This window comes from Rhineura floridana, chromosome 10 (genome assembly GCF_030035675.1).
Source record: "Rhineura floridana isolate rRhiFlo1 chromosome 10, rRhiFlo1.hap2, whole genome shotgun sequence".
NCBI lineage: Eukaryota > Metazoa > Chordata > Lepidosauria > Squamata > Rhineuridae > Rhineura > Rhineura floridana.
The window spans coordinates 41,288,722-41,311,610 of NC_084489.1; the positions used below are offsets into that span (position 1 = coordinate 41,288,722).

General features: G+C 40.6%; 1 protein-coding gene across 2 annotated transcripts in view; it reads left to right on the forward strand.

Moving 5' to 3' along the window:
• Nucleotides 1–22,889, forward strand: part of RAPGEF5 (Rap guanine nucleotide exchange factor 5) — a 201,837-nt gene that overhangs the window by 86,308 nt on the left and 92,640 nt on the right. The window lies entirely within an intron of this gene.

Consider the following 22,889-nt stretch of genomic DNA (forward strand, 5'->3'; position numbering starts at 1 on the left):
TAGAAGACGTTTGTTGATATTAGTACCCAAATTTGAAACATTGAACCAATATGGACAGTTTGTCTTTCCTAATTACTATTTCTAGACTCATCTGCAAGGTTTTTGTATTAAAACCCACATGGCAAGGCAATGAAAGTCCTTAGTTTGGTGGATTTCACTTTTAATTATACAGCCACAAGAGTGGCTGTATACTATAGTCAGCATGGATTTTTCACATTGCGCAATGTTAAATTGAAAATACTCCCCCATGTCATTCTGATACTTCCCATAAGCTCATTTCAAAACAAAAATATATAGTCCTGAACTCAGAAATGCTTGCTTAACAACCCTCTAAATCTTCATGGCAATACACAAAACAGTCATTGAGAACTGAGAGTTCAAAGTGTAAAAAGAGAGAGAGAAAAAACAGACCCCTTTTGGACTTTTTTCTATCAGAGTTCCCATAATCTGTTGAAATTCATTAAAAATCAGCCATGTTTACAGAGTACCTGTGATCCTATTACTGACCTTGTCCCATACTCTGACCTTCATCTTCTGCAGTTCAAAAGTTAAAAAAAAATGCCTGGCTGATTTTTAATTAATTTAAGAAATTTAGCATTGAACTCCATGATAAGGCCGGGCATGCTCAGTAAGAATCAACTGTCAGTGTCAGACTCACAGCTGCTGGGATTGTCTAATAAGGAGGCCACACCTACACCAGACCTGTGTTTCACTTTAGACAGTCATGGCTTCCCTCAGAGAATCCTAGGAAGTGTGGTTTGTGAAGGGTGCTGAGAGGAGACTCCTATTACCCTGACAAAGCTCCAGTAGCCAGAGTGGTTTAATAGTCAGCCGCTCTGATTGAAGCTATGTGAGGGAAACAGGGCATCTCCTAGCAGCTGTCAGTACCCTTCACTATCTACACTTCCCAGGATTATTTGGAAGAAGCCATGACTGTCTGAAATAAAGGTCTGGTGTGGATGTGGCCAGGGACAGCTTTCCTTTAAATTTGTGTGGGATGTGCCTGCTGTAGAATAAAAAGGTGGGGGAAACCCTGAAAAAGAATGATACTGTTCACAGTGTTTTCCTTTTGGAAAGAAAAGGGGCTTCCCCTCTGCCCAGTGCCCACCCATCCAATCTCCTCCCCTCCCCCTTCCTCCCTATGCCCCTCCCCCAGGTAAGTTTCACCTATCCTAAGCATGATTGCACAGGAGTCAATCCCACTGAACTTAAAAAGCATGCAAATGATCAAATCTGCCTTCCCCTCCTCCTCCCTCTTGCCCCTTCCCTCTCCTTCGTTCACCCCTTCCTTCCCCTCCCCTCCTGATCCCCTCCTTCCCTCCTGATCCCCTCCTTCCCTCTTCTCTTCCTTCCCCTCCCCTCCTCCTCCCCCCATGGTCAGTTTTACCTATCCTAAGCATGATTGCATGGGAGTAAATCCCACTGAACTGAATACGCATGCAAATGATCAAACCTGCCCTCTGCTTCTCCTTCCCATCACCTCCCTTTTGGTCCCTCCCCTTCCTCCTGCTCCCCTCTCCCCCCTTCCTCCTTCCCTCTACTCTTCCCTCCCCCTCCTCCTCCCCCATGGTCAGTTTTACCTATCCTAGCCATGGTTGCACAGGAGTGAACTCAATAAGCATGCAGACCTGCATTTCCCCTCTCCTCTCCCTTCCTCCTCCCTTCTTCCTCCCCTCCCCTTCCTCCTTCCTCCCCTCCCCTTCCTCCTTCCTCCTTCCTTGCCCACTCCAGGCCTCCCTCCACATGGTCAGTTTTACCTATCCTAAGCATGATTGGATGGGAGTAAACCCCACTGAACTCAGTAAGCATGCAAATGATCAATCCATTCTCAGCAAACTGTACAGATTCAATTTCTTTACCTCCAGGATTAAAAAGCAGAGAAATAGGCAAAGAACCTTGCAGTTTAAGAATGTACCTATAGCCAACAGATATTTCTATCAAACATTAAAAAGCAGGGGAATTGAGCAGCTATAGTGAATGCACCAGGGGAGCAGGAGACCTGACCTCTTCTCTGAGATATTGGACTGCCCTACAAATTTGTCAAAATGCAAACACAATTTGGGTTGTTCTTTCACAGTCCAATCCACTTGCTGTGTAGCTTGGAAGAATTTGGTAACGTATGCCTCTGAGTATATGGTGAGTGGTGGCAACACTTGCAGTCAGCCCAAATAACAGAAGCAAGACATGAGCTGATCTTGTTTTAGCAGGGAGGAAGCAACAATATTAAGACAGTTGATATAGTTCAGATAGTCACTTTAGATATGTTGGATTCACTTTGCAATTTTAGTGAAGTTTCCTATAGGAAATCATTTTCTTTTGCTTCCTTTCCTGTGAATATGTGAAGTACAGCAACACTTTGCAGCACTAAAAAAAGCTCCAAAAACAATTGTGGAATAATGACACTGACTATTCTGCAAAATAGTTTCCAATGGACATGAGGAGTGTCCTATAGTTAATTATTTTCTTTTGCTTCTGTTTCTGTGAATATGTGAAGTACAGTAACACTTTGCATAATTTACACTAAAAAAACCTCCTCCAAAAACAATTGTTGAACAATAGCAAGGACTATTCTGCAGAATTGTCTCCAGTGGACATGAGGAGTGTCTCAGGTTGCACAAGACAAAACAGTGGAAGGTGAAATATATTCTAGCAAAATTCTTGGTGTGCTCTGTTTTTAATTGACCATGTCCACCTTTCCTTGAGTGGAGTAGTTTAAGCATAGCAGGCTGAAAATGTGTCTTGGGCAGGCCAAGTTTGTTTTTTTCTAACAGCAAGAGTCATTGCTTAAGTAGCAACATATTGTAAACCGTCTGATTTTACATCAAGCTGAAGTTTCAGATTCAACTGTTCATGCGTCCGAAATAGAAATAGAACATAACCTCCAGTTTGAAACATAAAAGGCTGTCTTCACCATATTATGATGTTGACCAATAAAAAGGCTTTGAAATAAATAAAAATAAATTTGACAGATTTCTGGAGGCACCAAATTCTTTCAAGCTACACAGGACGTGGATTGGACTGTGGGCTATGGGTACATTCTTAAACTACAAAGTTTTTTGCCTATTAGTGAATTTACTCTGAAAGGCTTATTATTAATTCACTAATAGGCAAAAAACCTTGCGGTTTAAGAATGTACCTATAGCCCACAGATATTTCTATCAAACTTTAAAAAGCAGGGAAATTGGGCAGCTATAGTGAATGCACCAGGGGAGCAGGAGACCTGTCCTCCTCTCTGAGATATTGGACTGCCCTATAAATGTGTCAAAATGCAAACACAATTTGGGTTGGTCTTTCACAGTCCAATCCACTTGCTGTGTAGCTTGGAAGAATTTGGTAACATGTGCCTCTGAGCATATGGGGGAGGGGGAGTGAAACGAAAGAACTCCTGGTTTCTACTGCGCCTGCATGACATTATAACCCACGGTAATGCATTTTTAATCTATTAATTAAAAACAAACCATGCCGTTTTTTTACATTAAACCTCCTGAAGATGAAGGTCTGTGTTTGCGGCAAGCTCAGAGATTTGATTAGAGAGAGAGAGAGAGAGAGAGAGAGGGTCTGTGTGTGTGTGAGAGAGAGAGGGTCTGTGTGTGTGTGTGTGTGTGAGAGAGAGAGGGTCTGTGTGTGTGTGAGAGAGAGAGGTGTGCGTGTGTGTGAGGTGTGTGTGTGTGAGAGGTGTGTTTGTGTGTGCGTGAGAGAGGTGTTTGTGTGTGTGTGAGAGGTGTTTGTGTGTGTGTGTGTGTGTGTGTGAGGTGTGTGTGTGTGAGAGAGGGGAGGGGGAGAGGGGTAGTGGTGGTGGTGCGATTTATCACTGCAGACATTCGAATAAAAACAACCCTATCAGATCAAGGGTCCACCTAGTCCGCTAAACAGTCAGTTTGAGACCAGGTAAACAAAACACACTTTAGGCCAGATGTGGGAAACCTTTGGGCCTCTAGATGTTGTCAGACTACATTCTGACAATGGTAAGGATGATGGGAGTTGTAGTTCAGTGACATGCTGAGGGCCAAAAGTTCCCTACACCTGCCCTAGGCCATATATCTCTGCCTTCTAACTGTGCATAGTTCATGGACTTGTGTCCTAATAGAATGTTAAATGCTAAATTAACTCTTTTTAAAATACTGCTTTAAAACTGCTCCATTAGAAAAAAAAGTAATCTAATACTGCCATTCATATGGCGTTCGTCTTAAAAAAAACCTTGTGTATTGCTCTTTACTTTGTCCCAGCAAAGGGGAAGCCCCACCTCCATGTAACTGGTTACCTGGTGCCAGGGGAGGTTTTGTTTTGTTTTTTGGCAGCCATTGCTACTGGCATGTGGGTCCTGGAAGGTTGCTTTCTAGGGAATGTGACCCCCAGGATTAAAACGTTTCCCCACAACTGGATTTCAACCTCATAGACTTGTACTTTTAAAACTCGCATATAGTCCTAGAATCCTATTGAAAGTAGTTCACTTTCACTGGGGAAAAATTATAGCCTTTTTTAAATCAGTCAACACCATAAATAAAACAACATTTTATTTTCTGGTGTAATTTCTACATAATTACATATACAAGTATAATTTTGCTTTGTTGTAGTTGTACAGGTTTTTTCAGTTATCAGCACTATATTGTTAATAATGCAAAAATTGCTCTAACTTTCACTCAATTTTTTTAAAAAACTCATTCCTGAATAATTTATTAGAAGAGACTGTTCTTGAATTTTATATACTGGCATGTGGAACAGGTGGCGTGTTCCCCACACCTGGGAATAAACCTTAATTAAGATATAAAACATGGTTCATTATGGGAATTTATCTCCTTTTGGCAATTTAACTTGTGACACAATATAAAACACAGGCATGTCAGTCTTGGAAACTACTCTGAAATCATAAGCCCTGTTGAAGTAAATGGGGCTGGTGGTAGTCCAGCACTGAATCAAGTCAGAGCCAGGAGAATGCATGTGTCAGTTCTGCTTTTATGACATTTTAATGGTTCCAGTCCTTTTACAGCCACTCACTTCCAATTTACCATGTACATGTTAAGTGCTTGCCACTGCAAGCTCCCGTCTTCTTTCCATAGACGATATGCCTAATGTACATCAGCTGAACTACATTGTTGAGGAGAGGAACCGAATGCTAAATCAGCAAGGGCTTTTATAAATATGAATAGGGGGTGCTGCTTCATTGTAGGAAAATGGTCCCAGTGTCACACAATCTCATAGTTACTTGGCATGTAATATATAAAACATGACATGCTGTTTGTTCTAGGTGTATTTAAAGTCTTAGGGTTTAATCCATTTGCCCCTGCTTCAATAAGCTTCCATCAGCTGCATGCCACTGTGTTTTAGTCAACAGATTACAGCGAGATGGGGTAAGTTTTTAAGATAAAGGGTTGTATTCAACTAAGTCCTACTCAGAGTAGACCTATGTCATGTCTTTTAACTTCAACAGATTTACTTTGAGTAGGACTACAACTGAATACCACCCCAAATGTTTGGAATTCTTTTTCTTATAAATTCAAGCAATTAATGTACACATTATCTTTTTAAAGATTGAGGTTCATGCTTTGGGCTGAGGATTGGGAGCTGGATATAAATGCCACATGAGCAAGAGCAAATAATTTAAAAGACTCGTTCCCTAGAGAACCTTCCTTCCTTCTTTGTTCCTCTTTCTTATCCTCTTCCTGCTATTTCTGGAGGATGTGAAGCAGGGGCTTGTGAGTTTTGCAACAGATGAAATACATGAACTCCAGTGGTCCACTGAAGTTTTTTTTGTGAGTTCCAGTAATATCACTTCATATGTCATAAAGGAGAAGTTCAGGCATGTGTATGTTACCATGCTTTATCATAAGATTTGAAACCAACTCCAAGGGTAGGACGGTGCATGGGAGCCAGTACTTGCATTTGTGTTCAAGTATTTGAGGCTGGAGGAGTTGTACTGCTGTCTGATGCTTATAGCTGCTGTTGTTGCTCATTCAAATTTCCTCATTCACTGTTGCTCATTCCAGCCACATTTGGCATTTTAACACAAGCATGTGTTAGATGTAAAAGTGTCTGCAGAATGGGAAAAAATTACAACTGTTTTTTATGCTTTCACACTGTATATTTTTAAAAAAACTCAGCAGCAGATAATAGCAAAAGTGAACAAAGTAAATAACAGACGCAGAGAAGGGTCTGAAGAACCATGGACACAGTTCTGTTGAAACTAAACCACTCTGGTTCTGGAAACAGAATAGGAGACCATGTGGGAACCATATTTTATTTATTTTTATTACATTTCTATCTCTCCTTTACACCAAGGAGCTCAAGGTGGTGTACCTGGTTCTCCTCTCTCTCCATTTTATCCTCAACAACCCTGGGAGGTAGGTTAGGCTGAGAGATTGTGATTGGCCCAAGGTCACCCAGCAGTGCTCTTGAGTTCTTCAGGAATAAGAGGGCAGTGGCAAAACAAAAGGCATAGTAAATGTAGCATACATAGTTGACTCATACACCCATGAATGATATATAATACTGTTGTATATATATATATAGCAACTTAAGTTATTTTAGTCAGAACAGTTCTTCCAGGTTTAAGCTCCCCTCCCGTTTTTTCATGGAATAAAACTAAGAAATTATTATTAGAAGTAACAGTAGTAGGGGTAAAATGACATTACATTGCTTTATTAGTGGTTCTTCCCCCTACCCCTCCAAAATTATGCCCATTTTTTATTATTAATTGCAGAACAGGCACAGCATGTACAATTTTAAAACTGAATTGTAGATTATAACTGAAGTCTCCAGAATGTTTTATGTACAACCCCCACTGATATGGATGGGATTTTTAATTCACATTTGTTGCAGTGGAGTGTGTGCATGAAACATTCCGAGTAAATTGTACATTTCATGTAGGGCATGGCAATTGAAAGCAGTTTTTCCATGCTGCTTGCTATGCCAAAAAACGGCAACAATTGCCGTTTCTAATCTTCCCTATCTCCAAACTGCTGGATAAACTAATAAGAAAATTCATGTAAATGGCTCCAGTGAATAAGGCAGAGCAAATGCACAACAAAAGCCTCATCTAGAAGAGCCCTCAAACGTCTGCTCGCTCAAGACTTTCCCTGACTTGAGGATGGATTTTTCATGACCACAGTCACTTTACAATTTGCAATTACTTAAGTGATCCTGGGGAAAAAAAACAGACTGTACAATCAGTGTAGTGGCAAACTTAGAAGTGTAGGGTCCCTTCATAATAGTCACACCATGCCCCCTCACAGCCACATCCCCTTCTAATATAATGCAAGCTTCTAAGATTATTTTATTCATTGAATTTATATCCTGCCTTTCCTCCCAAAGAAGCCCAGGGTGGCAATACAAAAAAATTGTATTTTATAAATAAAACACATAAAAATATAAATAAATAAAAATGTATTTTATAAATAAAATTGTATCTCTGCATGGACAAGCGGCAAGGGGGAAGGTCACTGTGTTCCCCTTCGTCTGGCTTGACTCTTGCATCCTCTCCACCAGTGAGGGGGTGCTGATCACTTAGAAATGTCGCTCTACCACCTAACAAGGAAGGCTGCCAAGAACTGATATATAAAATATTTTACACCATAATTTCTTGCATAGATGAAAGGCAGAAATACCAGATAGTAAAGTGTGGTGTGGTTTTTTTAAAGGAATAACTCAAGGTACTGTATATTTACTGCAATATATATCAGTATGTTATATAGGGGCTGTGGTATTCTACGATAATCCATGTTCCTCAAAATGGCAGGAGTTTGATAAAACCTGGATAAAATTTTATTTTCAGCGTTTGAATGTTTGTGCGCGTTGTATAATATTGTTAATTTCCAAGCAATGGAGATTCTTCACTTAGCCTCAAAAGGAGAAAACACCTTTTTCTCTCCCTTTGTGCCTGCTTATACAAAAGAGATAGAGCCCTCATTGCTATGCCAAATCACACAGTGACATGAGTTAGCATTTTTAAAAAACTGATTAAGAATTGATGGAGCAGGCCCTGATGATGAGAGTGGTGTGTGTTAATATCTTTCTATATTCCTTGCTTCCTGTTCAGGATATAACATAAGGTAGTAAAAGTAGTACTTAAGTTGCAACAGCTAAAGAGTAGCCCTTGTGAGGCAGGTAGAATTTTCCAGCGGTACCCATTGGCTTAGCTAACCCACTCTCTTGCTAAAAACCTACATGTGTAAATAAGTGTACCAGATCAAAGTCAATAAGGGGAAATAGTCCTTATCAGGCACAATGGCTTTCAGGTGGTCCTTATGCTCCTACACCTCCCACTAGGTCGTAGGAGCATAGGAGGCTGGCTTCTAATGAGTCCCTCTAGTTCAATATTGTCTGTACTATCTGGCAGCAGCTCTCTGGGTTTCAGACAGGAGACCTTCCCAGTTCTACCTGGAGTTGCTGGGACTGAACCCAGGACTTTCTATATGAGAAGCAGATGCTCTGTCACTGACCTATGGCCCTCCCCTGTCCTCCTGCTTCAGCATCTGTCCTTCTGCACTAGTGCATTTTCACTGTATTGGAACACTGGCTGTATTGTAGATAGAAAAGCAGCAGCATTGATTGCTGCTGCTGCACTGAGAACTTCCTGTCTGTGGCTAATAGCAGCTTTGGGGTTATGTGTTGTGCGTGAGAGAGATTTTCATCAGGACTGCAGCAGGGAAGGACTCAGTTAAACCCTCCTGCCTATGCACTGTGTTCCTAATCCTGATTCTGCCTCGCCCTGTGCATGCTATTTACTATGTTTAAAAAGAAAAAGACCCACAGTACTTCTCAGTGATATTATAAAAGTAGTTTGGCACTTAAGAATAGTGCTGCCCTGGGCTCCTACTGGAAGGCCGGGATATAAATCTATTAATTAATTAATTAATTAATTAGAAAGAATAACAGAGGAAAAGAACACAATTTTCCCGAGGGCAGCATTGAAAACCTAGTTACTGAGTTTCTAGACTTTTTTTTGTATCAGTCAGAGTACCAGGTATGAGAGACCTTAGCCTAGTATGAGAGCTTATCCTCTCATACTGGGTACCCTCTGACTGAAGAGAAAATAAATCAAGAAACCAGAATAAAAAAAGTATTGAGGTATATCCTTTAAAAATCATAATGGTTGCATCAAATATTAAAAATGTCACGTCGAGAGCCAGTATGGTGTAGTGGTTAGAGCAGCCTTTCCCAACCAGTGTGCCTCCAGATGTTGTTGGACCACAATTCCCATCTTTCCTGACCATTGGCAGTGCTGGCTGAGGCTGATGGGAGTTGTGGTCCAACAACATCTGGAGACACACTGGTTAGGAAAGGCTGGGTTAGAGTGCTGGACTGGGATGCCAGGGTTCGAATCCCCACACAGCCATGAAGTTCACTGGCTGACCTTGGGCCAGTCACTGCCTCTCAGCCTCAGAGGAAGGCAATGGTAAACCCCCTCTGAATACCGCTTACCAAGAAAACCCTATTGATAGGGTCGCCATAAGTCGGGATCGACTTGAAGGCAGTCCATTTCCATTTTTCCAAATACGTTGTAGTACCTCTGAAGTTGTTTCCAAACCCCAAAGATTCTGGTAGTTGCGGATTTTTTAAATTTTATTTATCCAATAAATAAACTGGAGGTTCAAAGAGCAATGTGGGGTTGTTTGAAGGCCTTCTGGAAGGGGAAAAGAGGTTTCCATGAATGCTGTTAAAATGGGTGGGGGAACTCTGTTTTAGCAGCAGTTTCAATGGAAATAGCTTCCCCCTTCCAGAGCAACACACACCTTGTTCCAGCAAAGGAAGAATTGGGAGCTCACTTTAGGCTCCCGACTGTTCCTTTGAAGCCATGACTTTACCCGCCCCACACCTGATGAACCTCAGAAGATGTTGGGTGTGGGACGGGTGAGCGAGATTTAGGGAAAATGGCCTCACAGGCCAAATTGGAATCCCTGGTGGTCCAAGTATGGCTTGCAAGCCAACTGGTTGCCACCCTTGATATATTGCATAGTTACCTATGTAACTAATTCCTCTTAACAGTTTGCAACCTGTTAAAAAATGCAGGATCATTTTGTTTCCTCTCCCTTTCCCTTTGTTAAATAAATTGTATTTGTGTAATCTGTGTGAAAGGAGGTAAACTAGAGCTGTCTTAAACAGCTTTGCCTTCCTGTTCGCTGGTTAGGGGAAATGGAAGCTGTGGAGTAAAATGCCATCCCATTGGATTCTCCTTGCCCACCTTACCTTGATTGCAGACCCAGAGTGTATAGGTATTTTATAACAATAGGTAGGGGGGTGATCACCAGGCGTCTTTTCTTCTTAAATAAATGCTCAGAACTGTATAGCCTTAGTATATTTGCAGATTAGTATGAAAGGTATGGTCCCCGTCCCTTGTTCCATTCAAAAGGATTTTATTAAATATGCCTTTATAATGCAGTTACCATCAAGATGAAAATATCAGCATTTTTGGAAAAAAGTGCTTTGTGCATGCATTATTTTACTCAGTCTTGACCTCGTGTTTAAATAAATATTGGCAACATAGCAGTTTTGATTTATTTTAGATTAACAGGATTTTATTGTGTTGACATAAATGTTGATATTTCATGATGACTACATTTTGTAAATGTAGGATGAGGGCTTTTTCTGTACACGTGTCTTGTCTGTCATGGAGCACTGGTTTTACTTATCCTGCAGTTACTAAGCATTAACTGACTTGAGAATGAGTTTGCTTTACAACCAAGAAACTTACTAAGGAGTGATTCCCATAGGCAAATAGTTGTGATGAAGTGGATTTTGTGGATCCATGCAGTTTGTCATATGGCGAAGGAGACTGTCTATCTACATCATACTGCACCCACAGCATTGTACCATGGCAAAAGAGCATTGAACCCATATTTTCATATGCCAGTTTCAGGGTTCTATAAATTAATCCTAATTTGGGGTTCTATAAATTCCATAGGCTCAATTCATAGTCTTGTGGCACGTAGGTTAGATCTTATTTTATCAAATAACATCTGAAAGTAATGTTACATATAGCTGGCTTAATTTTGGAAATATGCATGCATGAGCATGATTCTTCATGTGAGAACCCACTTCTGAGAGATCAGCAGTCCACTTCAGTTTGCTGTGTCCAAGAACATGTTTAGATGGTTCGTCATAGGTTTATTTGGGAGTATTTAGTATTGTTCTTGAAATAGTATGTTGATTGTCATGTGCCTGTCTTTTCATCCTGAGTCATTTAGGTGATGCTATGTACTCCTTACTTCTGAACACTGAGATGATCCAAATGTAGGAATGTAAGAGTGCCCCTCTGCTCATCCTGGAAGTGGGTGAACCTCTGCAAGCATTCCATCTTGATGGTCATTGATATGCAATGCTTCTTCTAGCCTTGAATGCAAACACTTCCATAAAACATGGAGGGTATTTGCAAAGCACCCACTGTCATTTCTTCTATTCCCTGTCCAAGCCAAGTTTACTTTGGGGCAGAACAGGGGGAAGGCAGCAAATAAGACAGGTGTGCTTGTCAATTCCCCATGGAGATGTGCAGAGTGTAAGTTTCCCACCAGGAATTGTGGGTAGTTCCTGGCAAGAAAAGATACTGTACTCTTCCAGGACCTGGGAAGTGCTCATTGCCCCCTCCTTCCTGTAAGTTGCAGGGGTCTTGGGGAAGTGGCAGTGGGAGAAGGAGGTGACTCACAGGATCAAGCAAGCATGGCTCTGCCCACGTGATGCTCACATCAGTTTTGCTCACACAAGCAGGGTGAGTATCCCTGCTTGAATGCTTGTTACATAACTTCAGAAGCAGCACTAGAGAATTTAAATTCCTTGGATGGGAGAACATTGGAGTCTTAGTTCAGATGTAATGTTCCCATCCAGCAACAAATCATAGTTTGCAGCAGGAATAAGCAACAAGCCTAAGCAGTCCTTTTTATCTTTTGTGCACCATAGCAGACTTTTTGGTTTGCTGAAGTGCTAAGAAGCTCTATCAATGATCAAGCCGGGCAAATTCACAACATAGAAATCTTTACTGTGAGAATGTCATCTTAAAAAATTAGATATTTATGTGGACAAGTTTCCTTATGAAACAGATTTCTACATCAGATTAAATCCAGGGCCTTTGAAAATGGCAAATTCTAAATAGTCGCATTTGTATGTTGCAGCAAAAAATGGGGGAGTTTTGTGCCGTCTTGAAGACTTATATAATTTATTGTGACTTTTTAAGGTTAGAGCCTACTTTGTCTGATGTTAATTTATACTATGCTAATACTGGGAATATTGTTTGAAGAGATGCTCTATATAAATAGTCTACATTTCACCTCCATGTGCCCCTTCCATAATTGTGAATTATTTGCACCCACACATTTGTGGGGTCGTCTTAAAATTTTGGAGGATTAAAATTAGCAATAAAGAAATACTGAAGAACTATAATTCTGAGAGACATTCTTATGCAATTGCTGTTGAAATAAAATGATCCTAATGCCACAGAGAATAATATATAAACATAATATAATGTATTTACTACCCCTTTTACAAAAACCAAATATCTTCGTAGGCTGGGAGGACCAAACCACTGTGATCTGTATTATTTGCAGATGAAAAGAAAATCATACCATATTGTGAAAAAAAATGTGTGCTTTATCCCTTGGCTACTTTCAGATTTTTATTATATCTTTCCTAGTAAGGCCACGTGCCAAACCTTAGTATACCAATAATTCAAATTAGTCAAATGTTTTCCAAACTTTTGCTATTGTGGCCCTAGCAGCTGACAAGAGCTGGGTAACAAGTTCCTTGTTCTTGATATCTTGATCGCTACCAATAGAGGTTCAACAGATTGAGATAAAAAGGTGGAATTGACAACTTAGTGAGTAACGAGATTTCAGTGATTACCTTAACCCCAAAATCATGTACTTTAGGGCAATCCCACATGTAGTTCTATGTCCCCAATGTATGACAGTTTTTCCAACACACTGAAGGTGTGCCGGGTGTATAAATAAAAATTACGTGGGGGTTAAGTACTAACCATGCACTCTTTTTAAAGAAAGTTCTATAGCTTGAGCTGATAGAGATTTATATGAGGCCTTAGACCATAATTGTTTCCAGTATTCATCCTCTGTCGTGGTTCCTCAGTTCTGTCCCACCGGGTCTTCTCACTCATGTTTAAACCGAATGGAGCATCTAAGGTTATCTTATAAAGTGTTGAAAGTAAGCCCTTGACAGAACCTGAACATTCTATTGCTAATGTTCAAAAGAGAACAACTGTTTCATGACAGCTTTTGTTGTTGTTGGGTAGAGCAGGAAAGAATGTCTTTGGCTTTCCAAAAGCCAGGGAATGGGAATATTTCCTAAATGTTGCTTTAAATCATTCAACAACAGTGAGTCACCGTCTTTGTAAAAGTCATGCAGATGTTAAAGACCTTGGGATTTCCACTGAATACCAAATGTTCTCCCTTTATTTCTCAAAGCTGGACAATAAAGCAAAGACAGTAGCTGGGATGCCCCAGGAGCTAGGGTAGCCACCCACTTAATCCAAGTTCTATAAAGAGTCAATGTAAACCAATTACCTAATTTAGTGAATACAGAATACACCACATTAGGGAAAGTTGCTTGTAAAAATGTGTGTATTAGGAGAAATGCACACCAAAATACTAACACTTTCATGCAGACTTTTTAAAAAATTGCATACTGAATTGAACTGAATGTAAGAATAGAAAAATGAGGACAGTACATATTGTTTATTTAGGCCATTGATGGAAAAGTTCTATTTAACGAGGTGCACACTTCCACATGAAAAATCTTGAAGAGGAACACTAAATAGGAACTGGATGTGTTATGGATTGTGCTGCCTTCTCACACAGACATCAGTTGCAGATTGCTTGAAAGTCTACTGCTCTGGATGCAACCTCAGTAATGTTTATTCTTGTCACTGGTATTATTCTCATACTGTGCCTTATCACTCCTCTTAAGCTATTGCTCGTGGGTGCCTTCAGTGGCACCCCCAGCAGGTAGCCCACAATCTGAGCTTTCTTTTTAAAAAAGTAACTTTCTAGCCCTCCTAGAAAGAAAGTTATGGAGAACTATGTGCAGGTACCCTTTTAAATCATTTCTGTGAAATGAATGAGCCTGGCTGCTCCTCCCTGTCAGTGAAATTAGCCATAGCTAATGTGTAAAGTTAGAGCTAGGTCAGGAACCCCTGGGGTCCTGAAGAGCTGCTGTTCCCCCTCCCTTTTAGTGCACGTTTGCTGCTTTTGTTTTTCCCTCCCTGGTCTTTGGACTCTCCATAGTCTGCCCTTTATTTTCCCCTAGCAACCAGGATGGATTTTTCCTGTGCTGGATTCACGTGAGATCAGGTAGTGCCTAGAAATTATTTTCTACAAATGCTACTATACAATAAATGTGGGTAAATGTTAAACAACACCTCTCCCTCCAAAAGGCAAATGTGAAAACTTTGCAAAGAGGCTTAAGCATGTTTTCTCCTTTACAGGACCTAAAGATCAGTGATTCGTTAAGAATTCACTGTATAGTTAACTTGCACTACAATGGTATTATACAGACACGAGAGTGGCTGTATGCTATAGCCAGCATGGATTTTTCACATTCTGCAATGTTAAATTGATAATACTCCCCATGCCATTCTGATGCATCCCATAAGCTCATTTCAAAACAAAACCTTACAAAACTAATAGTCCTGAACTTAGAAACACTTGCTTAACAACCCTCTCAATTTTCATGGCGATACACAAAACAGTCAGAAAGAATAGAGAGTTCAGTCTAAAGAGAAAGAGAAAAAACCCAGACGCCTTTTGGACTTTTTTCTCTGAGTTCCCATAATCTGTTGAAATTAATTAAAAATCAGCCATGTTCACAGAGTACCTGTAATCCTGTTATTGATGTTGCCCCATACTCTGACTTTCATCTTCTGCAGTTTAAAAGTTTAAAAAATGCCTGGCTGATTTTTAATTAATTTAAGACGTTTTGGCTGGAACCCTATGATAGTGTCGTGCATGCCCAGTAAGAACCAACTGTCAGTGTTCTGAAAGCCAGACTCAGCTGCTGGGCTTGCCTAATCAGGGGGCCACACCCACAAGTGACCTTTATTTCACTTTAGACAGTCATGGCTTCCCCCAAAGAATCCTAGGAAGTGCAGTTTGTGAAGGGTGCTGAGAGGAGATTCCTATTCCACTGACAGAACTCCAGTGGCCAGACTGGTGTAATAGTCAGCCACTCTGATTGAAGGTCTGTGAGGGGAACAGGGCGTCCTAGCAACTCTCAGAACCCTTCACTAACTACACCTCCCAGGATTCTTTAAGAGAAGCCATGACTGTCCAAAGTGAAATAAAGGCCTGGTGTGGACATGGCCAGGGACAGCTTTGGTTTAAATTTGGGTGTGAGGCTACATGTGCCTGCTGTAGAATAAAAAGGTGAGGGAAATGCTGAAAAGCAATGATACTGTTCACAGTGTTTTCCTTTTGGAAAGGAAAGGGGCTTCCCCTCTGCCCAGTGCCCACCCACCCAATCTCCTCCCCTCCCCCTCCCCTCCCTGTCCCTTCCCCAGGTCAGTGTTGGACTATGACCTGGGAGACGAGGATTCAAATCCCCACACAGCCATGAAGCTCACTGGGTGAGCTTGGGCCAGTCACTGCCTCTCAGGCTCAGAGGAAGGCAATGGTAAAACCACATCTGGATACTGTTTACCATGAAAACCCTATTCAAAGGGTCGCCATAAGTCCAGTTGACTTGAAGGCAGTCCATTTCCATTTTCAAACATGATTGCACAGAAATAAATCCCACTGAACTCAAAAAATATGCAACTGGTCAAACCCACCCTCCCTTCTCCTCCCTCCTATCCCCTCCCCCTTGCCCCTCCCCTCCTCCTCCAATCCTCTCCTTCCCCCTCCTCCTCCTCACTCCATGGTCAGTTTTACCTATCTTAAGCATGATTGCATGGGAATAAATACCATTGAACTGAATAAGAACATAAGAACATAAGAAGAGCCTGCTGGATCAGGCCAGTGGCCCATCTAGTCCAGCATCCTGTTCTCACAGTGGCCAACCAGGTGCCTGGGGAAAGCCCGCAAGCAGGACCCGAGTGCAAGAACACTCTCCCCTCCTGAGGCTTCCGGCAACTGGTTTTCAGAAGCATGCTGCCTCTGACTAGGGTGGCAGAGCACAGCCATCACGGCTAGTAGCCATTGATAGCCCTGTCCTCCATGAATTTGTCTAATCTTCTTTTAAAGCCATCCAAGCTGGTGGCCGTTACTGCATCTTGTGGGAGCAAATTCCATAGTTTAACTATGCGCTGAGTAAAGAAGTACTTCCTTTTGTCTGTCCTGAATCTTCCAACATTCAGCTTCTTTGAATGTCCACGAGTTCTAGTATTATGAGAGAGGGAGAAGAACTTTTCTCTATCCACTTTCTCAATGCCATGCATAATTTTATACACTTCTATCATGTGCATGATAGAACATTTGCATGTTTGATCATGCAAATGATCAAACCTGCCCTCCCCAGCCCCTTCCTTTGCCCCTCCCTCCAATCCCCTCCTCCCTGCCCCCTCCCCTCTCCCTTCCCTTTCTCCTTTCCTCTCCCCTCCCCCTGCTCCTCCTCCATGGTCAGTTTTACCTATCCTAATCATGATTACAGAGGAGTAAATCCCATTGAACTCACTAAGCATGAAAATGATCAGACCTGGCGTTCCCCTCCTTCCCCTCTCCTCTGTCTTCCTCCTCTCCTCTGTCTTCCTCCTCCCCTCTGTCTTCCTCCTCCCCTCCCCTCTTCCTTCTTCCTCCTCCCCTCCCCTCCCCTCTTCCTTCTTCCTCCTCCCCTCCCCTCTTCCTTCTTCCTCCTTCCCTGCCCACTCCAGCCATCCCTCCCTCCCCCCTTGTCAGTTTTACCTATCCTAAGCATGATTGCATGGGAGTAAATCCCACTGAAATCAATAAACATGCAGATGATCAAACCTGACCTTCTCCCCTCCTCCTTCCCATACCCCTCCCTCTTCCTCCTCCCCTCCTCCTCCCCTCTGGTCAGTTTCACCTATCCTAAACATGATTGCAGGGGAGTAAATCCCACTGAACTCAATAAGCATGCAAATGATCAATCCATTCTCAGCAAGCTTGCACAGGATCCCATTTCTTACCTCCTGGATTAAAAAGCAGAGATTCACTAATAGGCAAAAAACCTTGTGGTTTAAGAATGTACCTATAGCCCACATATATTTCTATCAAACTTTAAAAAGCAGGGAAATTGGGCAGCTATAGTGAATGCACCAGGGAGCAGGAGACCTGATCTCCTCTCTGAGATACTGTACTGCCCTACAAATTTGTCAAAATGCAAACACAATTTGGGTTGTTCTTTCACAGTCCAATCCACTTGCTGTGTAGCTTGGAAGAATTTGGTAACAAATGAAGAGTTGACACTGAACAATATTTAAATTCTGTCTCTGGTGGTTAATTTACAAATGCATGTCATCGCTTGATGCTATTATCAAAGAGTAATGGATATGCCTAAACCAGCCCTTGGTGTAAGAAGCTGGACAATATGTCCTTTAACACCACAATTTTCTGATTCAACAGGTTAACCTGCTAACATTTGAATAAAAGAAATTTTAAACACATTTGCTGGTTTTATGACTCTATATCACTCTGCAGGAGTGCTTGTGTTCAATTGCACTGCACCACTGCACAAAGTATTTCCAACCCGTTCTTTCTGGGATTAGTCGCTAACAGTGCCCAAAGTTAGTTTAAATATTTCCAAGCTATTTCCAATATTAAATGGCAAACCTCTGAGAGAAAAGCTCAATTCCACATGGATTACAGAGAACTGTAAGATCTCTAGCATCTGACTTATTTCTTGAACATGTTGATTTCCGATAGGGGCCCTCAGCAGCTACTGGTACCTTCAAAAGCTGCTGGTATACTTCCCTGAATGTACCTTTGCCTTATCACTCAAGGTCATGCCCTGGTACCATCATCAAATTGTGGGAAGGTGGAAAAGCAGACCAGCATTAGATGCATCAGCACTATCTAAAAATGCTGTGTCAGTTTTAGCAAATACAGCTGTTAAAACAAAAGTTTCCTACTCTGCACAGTCTGATAATAAAGGCATTGTTTTTGTTAAATAGATCCAATTTACAGCCTATATGTTTTTGAACATATTACTTTGTTGCCTCTTATTACAAAGAAAAACTCTCTTGTATTTTGAAGTCACTGCTTATGATTCAGAAAGTCAATGTAGAATGTACTTGCGTAGTTTGAATACCTTATTTAGTTAATACTGTCATTTGAATTAAGCTTTTATCTCTCTTCTGTTCTTGCTGGTATTTAAATTGGCAGGGTCTGATTGTCTCTGCAACTGTCCCTCATACTTTGATATAATAGGAAAGGAAAATACTCTAATTGGCAAGTCTGAGTAGAATAAGCAGCATGCATATGTTATCTTCACAGGCCCTGCCACATAGACAGAAGTTTCACCCTTCAATAGCTGGCTAGTTTTTATCTGCTGTGGTTTCTTCTTGAATTGGCTTTATGCTCGAGATAATTAAGTCTCCAGTTTGTCAAAGGAGACACACACAAGTTAAAACCTGCTCTGTAAAGGAGCATAGTTAGTTCGGTTCATTTAGGGGCATGCACATATATATTGATCCAGCCAAAGTTAAGCATTTTTAAGTCCCACTTGGTGCTTGAATTTGGCTGGATTGTGTGCTTAATATTCCCATTAACATGAATAGGAAATTTGGCTGGATTGTCCCCATTGTGTTTTGGCAATGTTAATACAGAAAACTGGGATTTTCTAATAAGTACACTTTTTTCATAGGCTAACAAGTACAAATCACTTCTCCGTGCACACAGGGTTAGGGAGATGGAGAGTGGCCAATGTTCTCTTTCTGACAATATCATGTCATGCCTCCTGAGCAGAGCTTGGAAAAGTTACTTTTTTAAACTACAACTCCCATCAGCCCCAGCCAGCACGGCCACTGGAGTGGGCTGATGCGAGTTGTAGTCCAAAAAAGTAACTTTTCCAAGCTCTGCTCCTGAGGACCCAAAATATTAGTGGGCTTTTGGGGAGGCCTAAGGGGAAGGGGCAGCTGAACAGCCTTTGTATGCATGTGGAGTTTTAGACCCCAACCAGTATTATTTATTTATTCCAGTTATTTATTAGTTACTTCTCAGGGCCAAGTCATCACAAAGTGATGTATAGAGAGAAATAAAACAATAGAACCTCAGGATTCCTTACTATCTACTTGATTTTTATAAAGAAATGGCACATAATAAAGTTCCAATGGTGAAAAATAGTTAATCAGGTTAAGTAAAATTCATCATTTACATGATTTTGTAAAAATTGGAGGTTCAGAAGCTTGCATTTAATATCAAAAGCATATTTTGGCACATTATAAACTGAGAGATCTGTGTGCAAAAACTTGTTTTAACTCAATAATTCTAGGTTATAGCCTACTCTTATCTCATTATTTTTATGGCTGTGTTGTAAATTGTAGGCAACAGAAGCACATACCGTGAAATTGAAGATTACAGTTATGCTTCAGTATTCCTGCAACATGATGTCTCGCTAATGTCCCAAGGGAATTTTTCAACAAATATCCTGCATTAATTGACTCAGTACCTGCATGTCTAACATGGCAAAAATCTAATAATTACTCTGTGTGTGTGTGTGTGTCTGTGTGTGTGAGAGAGAGAGAGAGAGAGAAGTTATTCTTGGATTGAAAGCTCTTTCAGGTAAGACCAGATCTTTGTACAAGTTCTAGTGCCTAACAGAGCGTGCTTCTACTGCTGATTAGTTTCTGAATTCCTTCATGTCATTAAGATATAATGGAGAAGAAAAGATTAACCATCAAATGACATTAAATTATGTTTCTCATCTAAAATAGGTCTTATGCTTCATAAGGCCAGTTTAGAATACCAGTTTGTTACTATCCAATGTTTGTATTGTTTCAGGGCATAAAAAGAATCTTCCTGCATATTAAACAGTACAATTGTAATCCACATTACTGTTAAGCATTGGACTTAATTAAAATATAATTAGACTGTGTGTTTTGTCAAGCCTCTTGCTGCACTGAGATTTTTCTAGGAGGTTCTCAGAAGGAACTTGGTTGTTATGTGCCTTCAAGTCAATTATGACTTGTGGTGACCCTATGAATCAGTGACCTCCAATAGCATCTGTTATAAACCACCCTGTTCAGATCTTGTAAGTTCAGCTCTGTTGCTTCCTTTATGGAATCAATCCATCTCTTGTTTGGTCTTCATCTTTTTCTACTCCCTTCTGGTTTTCCCAGCATTATTGTCTTTTCTAGTGAATCATGTCTTCTCATGATGTGTCCAAAGTATGATAACCTCAGTTTCATCATTTTAGCTTCTAGTGATAGTTCTGGTTTAATTTAATTTAACACCCAATTATTTGTCTTTTTCGCAGTCCATGGTATCTGCAAAGCTCTCCTCCAACACCACATTTCAAATGAGTTGATTTTTCTCTTATCCGCTTTTTTCACTGTCCAATTTTCACATCCATCGAGAGATCGGGAATACCATGGTCTGAATGACCCTGACTTTAGTGTTCAGCAATACATGTTTGCATTTGAGGACCTTTTCTAGTTCTCTCTTAGCTGCCCTCCCCAGTCCTTGCCTTCTTCTGATTTCTTGACTATTGTCTCCATTTTGGTTAATGACTGTGCCAAGATATTGATAATCCTTGACAAGTTCAATGTTCTCATTGTCAACTTTAAAGTTAAATAAATCTTCTGTTGTCACTACTTTAGTCTTCTTGACATTCAGCTGTAGTCCTGCTTTTGTGCTTTTCATTTCAAACCATTACTGGTTTCTGCTAGTAGTATGGTATCATCTGCATATCTTAAATTATTGATATTTCTCCCTCCAATGTTCACACTTCCTTCATCTTGGTCCAGTCCTGCTTTCTGTATAATATGTTCTGCATACAGATTAAACAAATAAGGTGATAAAATACACCCCTGACTCACACCTTTTCCGATGGCTAACTAAAATGTTTCTCAAATCTGTTCCTTATTTGGTCTTTATATTCTTCTGGGGTGTTATTTAAATTGTATTTTGGCATTATGATTGCTTTGTTGATCTTCTTTAGCTTTACTCTGATTTTTTATATTCCCAGTTCATGATCTGTACCACAGTCTGCTCCTGGTCTTGTTTTCACAGAAAGTATGGAACTTGTCCATGTTCTGCTACCAATTATATAATCAATTTGATTCCTATATTGACCATTTGGTGATGTCCATGTGTACAGTCGTCTTTTCGGTTGTTCAAAAAATGTGTTTGCAAGAAACAAATTATTGGCTTCACAGAATTAAGTAAGTCTTTCTCCTGCTTCATTTCTGTCTCCTGAGCCCCATTTCCCCACAATTTCTAGTTCTTCTGCATTCCAGTCCCCCATGATTATCAGAACATCTTGTTTTCATGTGTGATCAATTTCTTCCTTTACTTGTGTGTAAAATCTCTCCAGTTCCTCTTCTTCTGCATTTGCCATTGGAGCATAGACTTGGATGATGGTTATGTTAATAGGTTTCCCGTTTAATCTCATTGATATCACTCGCTCAGACTTTGTGTTATAGCTCCTAATTGCTTTTGCTACATCACTTCTCACTATTAGAGCAACCCCATTTCTTCTTAATTTCTCATTTCCTGCATAAAATTTTGTAGTTGCCTGGTTGAAAATGTCCCATTCCCATTTTAATTCACTCACGCCAAGTATTGTAATGTTGATGTGTTCCATTTTTTCTTGACAATGTCTAGCTTTCCCTGGTTCATGCTTCTCACATTCCATGTTCCTCTGGACAACTCGGGACTCTCCTTTTGCATCTGTGTGCATCAGCCTCTGGGCTTCTTTTCGGCTTTGACCCAGCTGCATCATTAGTTGCAGCGCTATTCGTACTTGTCCTTTGTTCTTCCCCATTAGCTTGGTGAGTGCATTCTGACTTGGGAGTCTCATCTTCCAGCACTGTCTCGTGTTGCTTTTTAGATACTTGATGCATAGAGTTTTCATGGTAAGAGGTATTCAGAGGTGGTTTACCATTGCCTTCTCTGAGTCTGGATGCATCTTAGTCTCGTGTCTCAGCTTTGACCAATTCTGTCTTGGGTGACCGTGCTAGGAGTCTAGCCTCTTGGTCTAGACTCCTGATGGCATTGCTCTCAGCTTCTTCAATGCTCTCAAACCCCCTCACCACATTAAGGTGTGCATTCTAGAGGAGGGAAAAAGAACTAATGGGAGGTTTTCATCAATCAATATGTTTCATTATAGACTTTTCAATTAATACCAAACCTTTTCTAGGCACTGTATGGTCACCAGTTTTGTGACAGTTGGTGTAAGATATGCATGCAGCAATAGTCTTGTACAGTCCTCCATGTTTAGAATATTTGGGGTGGAAAAAGTAAGCATGTTCAGCTGTGAAGTCCAGGTGTCAGCTTTGCAAGGATTCTTTTTTTGTTTTGTTCCAAACCTTAAGAAGCTTTTGTTTTCAAATGTTAATTGTCCAAATTGTGAGCTTTTACTGAAGGAAATGATGTCATATTTCTTTCTAACTGGTTATTGCCTGTCCTGAAGAACATGGTTAGGTTAGCTTAGCTTAATAGGATTCTAAGTCTTGTTTCTGTAGCAGGTGAACCCTTGTTGAAATGCTGTGAAGTGTCTTTTGATGGCTGTAACTGCTTTAGCAGTTTTAACTTTGTTTAGTCATCTAAATCAGTAAAACATAGCATGCATTAAGCAGAAAAGCTCAGTAACAGTGAATATTATTTATATTTATTTATTAATTATTTATTTATTAATAACAGCCCAATGCAATGTCCTGGAAACTGGTAACAATATTAAAATTCCTTTTGCTAATATTAAATATCTCCTTCACTTATGTGGGTAAATATCACATTTTGCAGTTAAAGCATGCTCATGTACTCTCTGTGCCGCTTGGAAAGGAG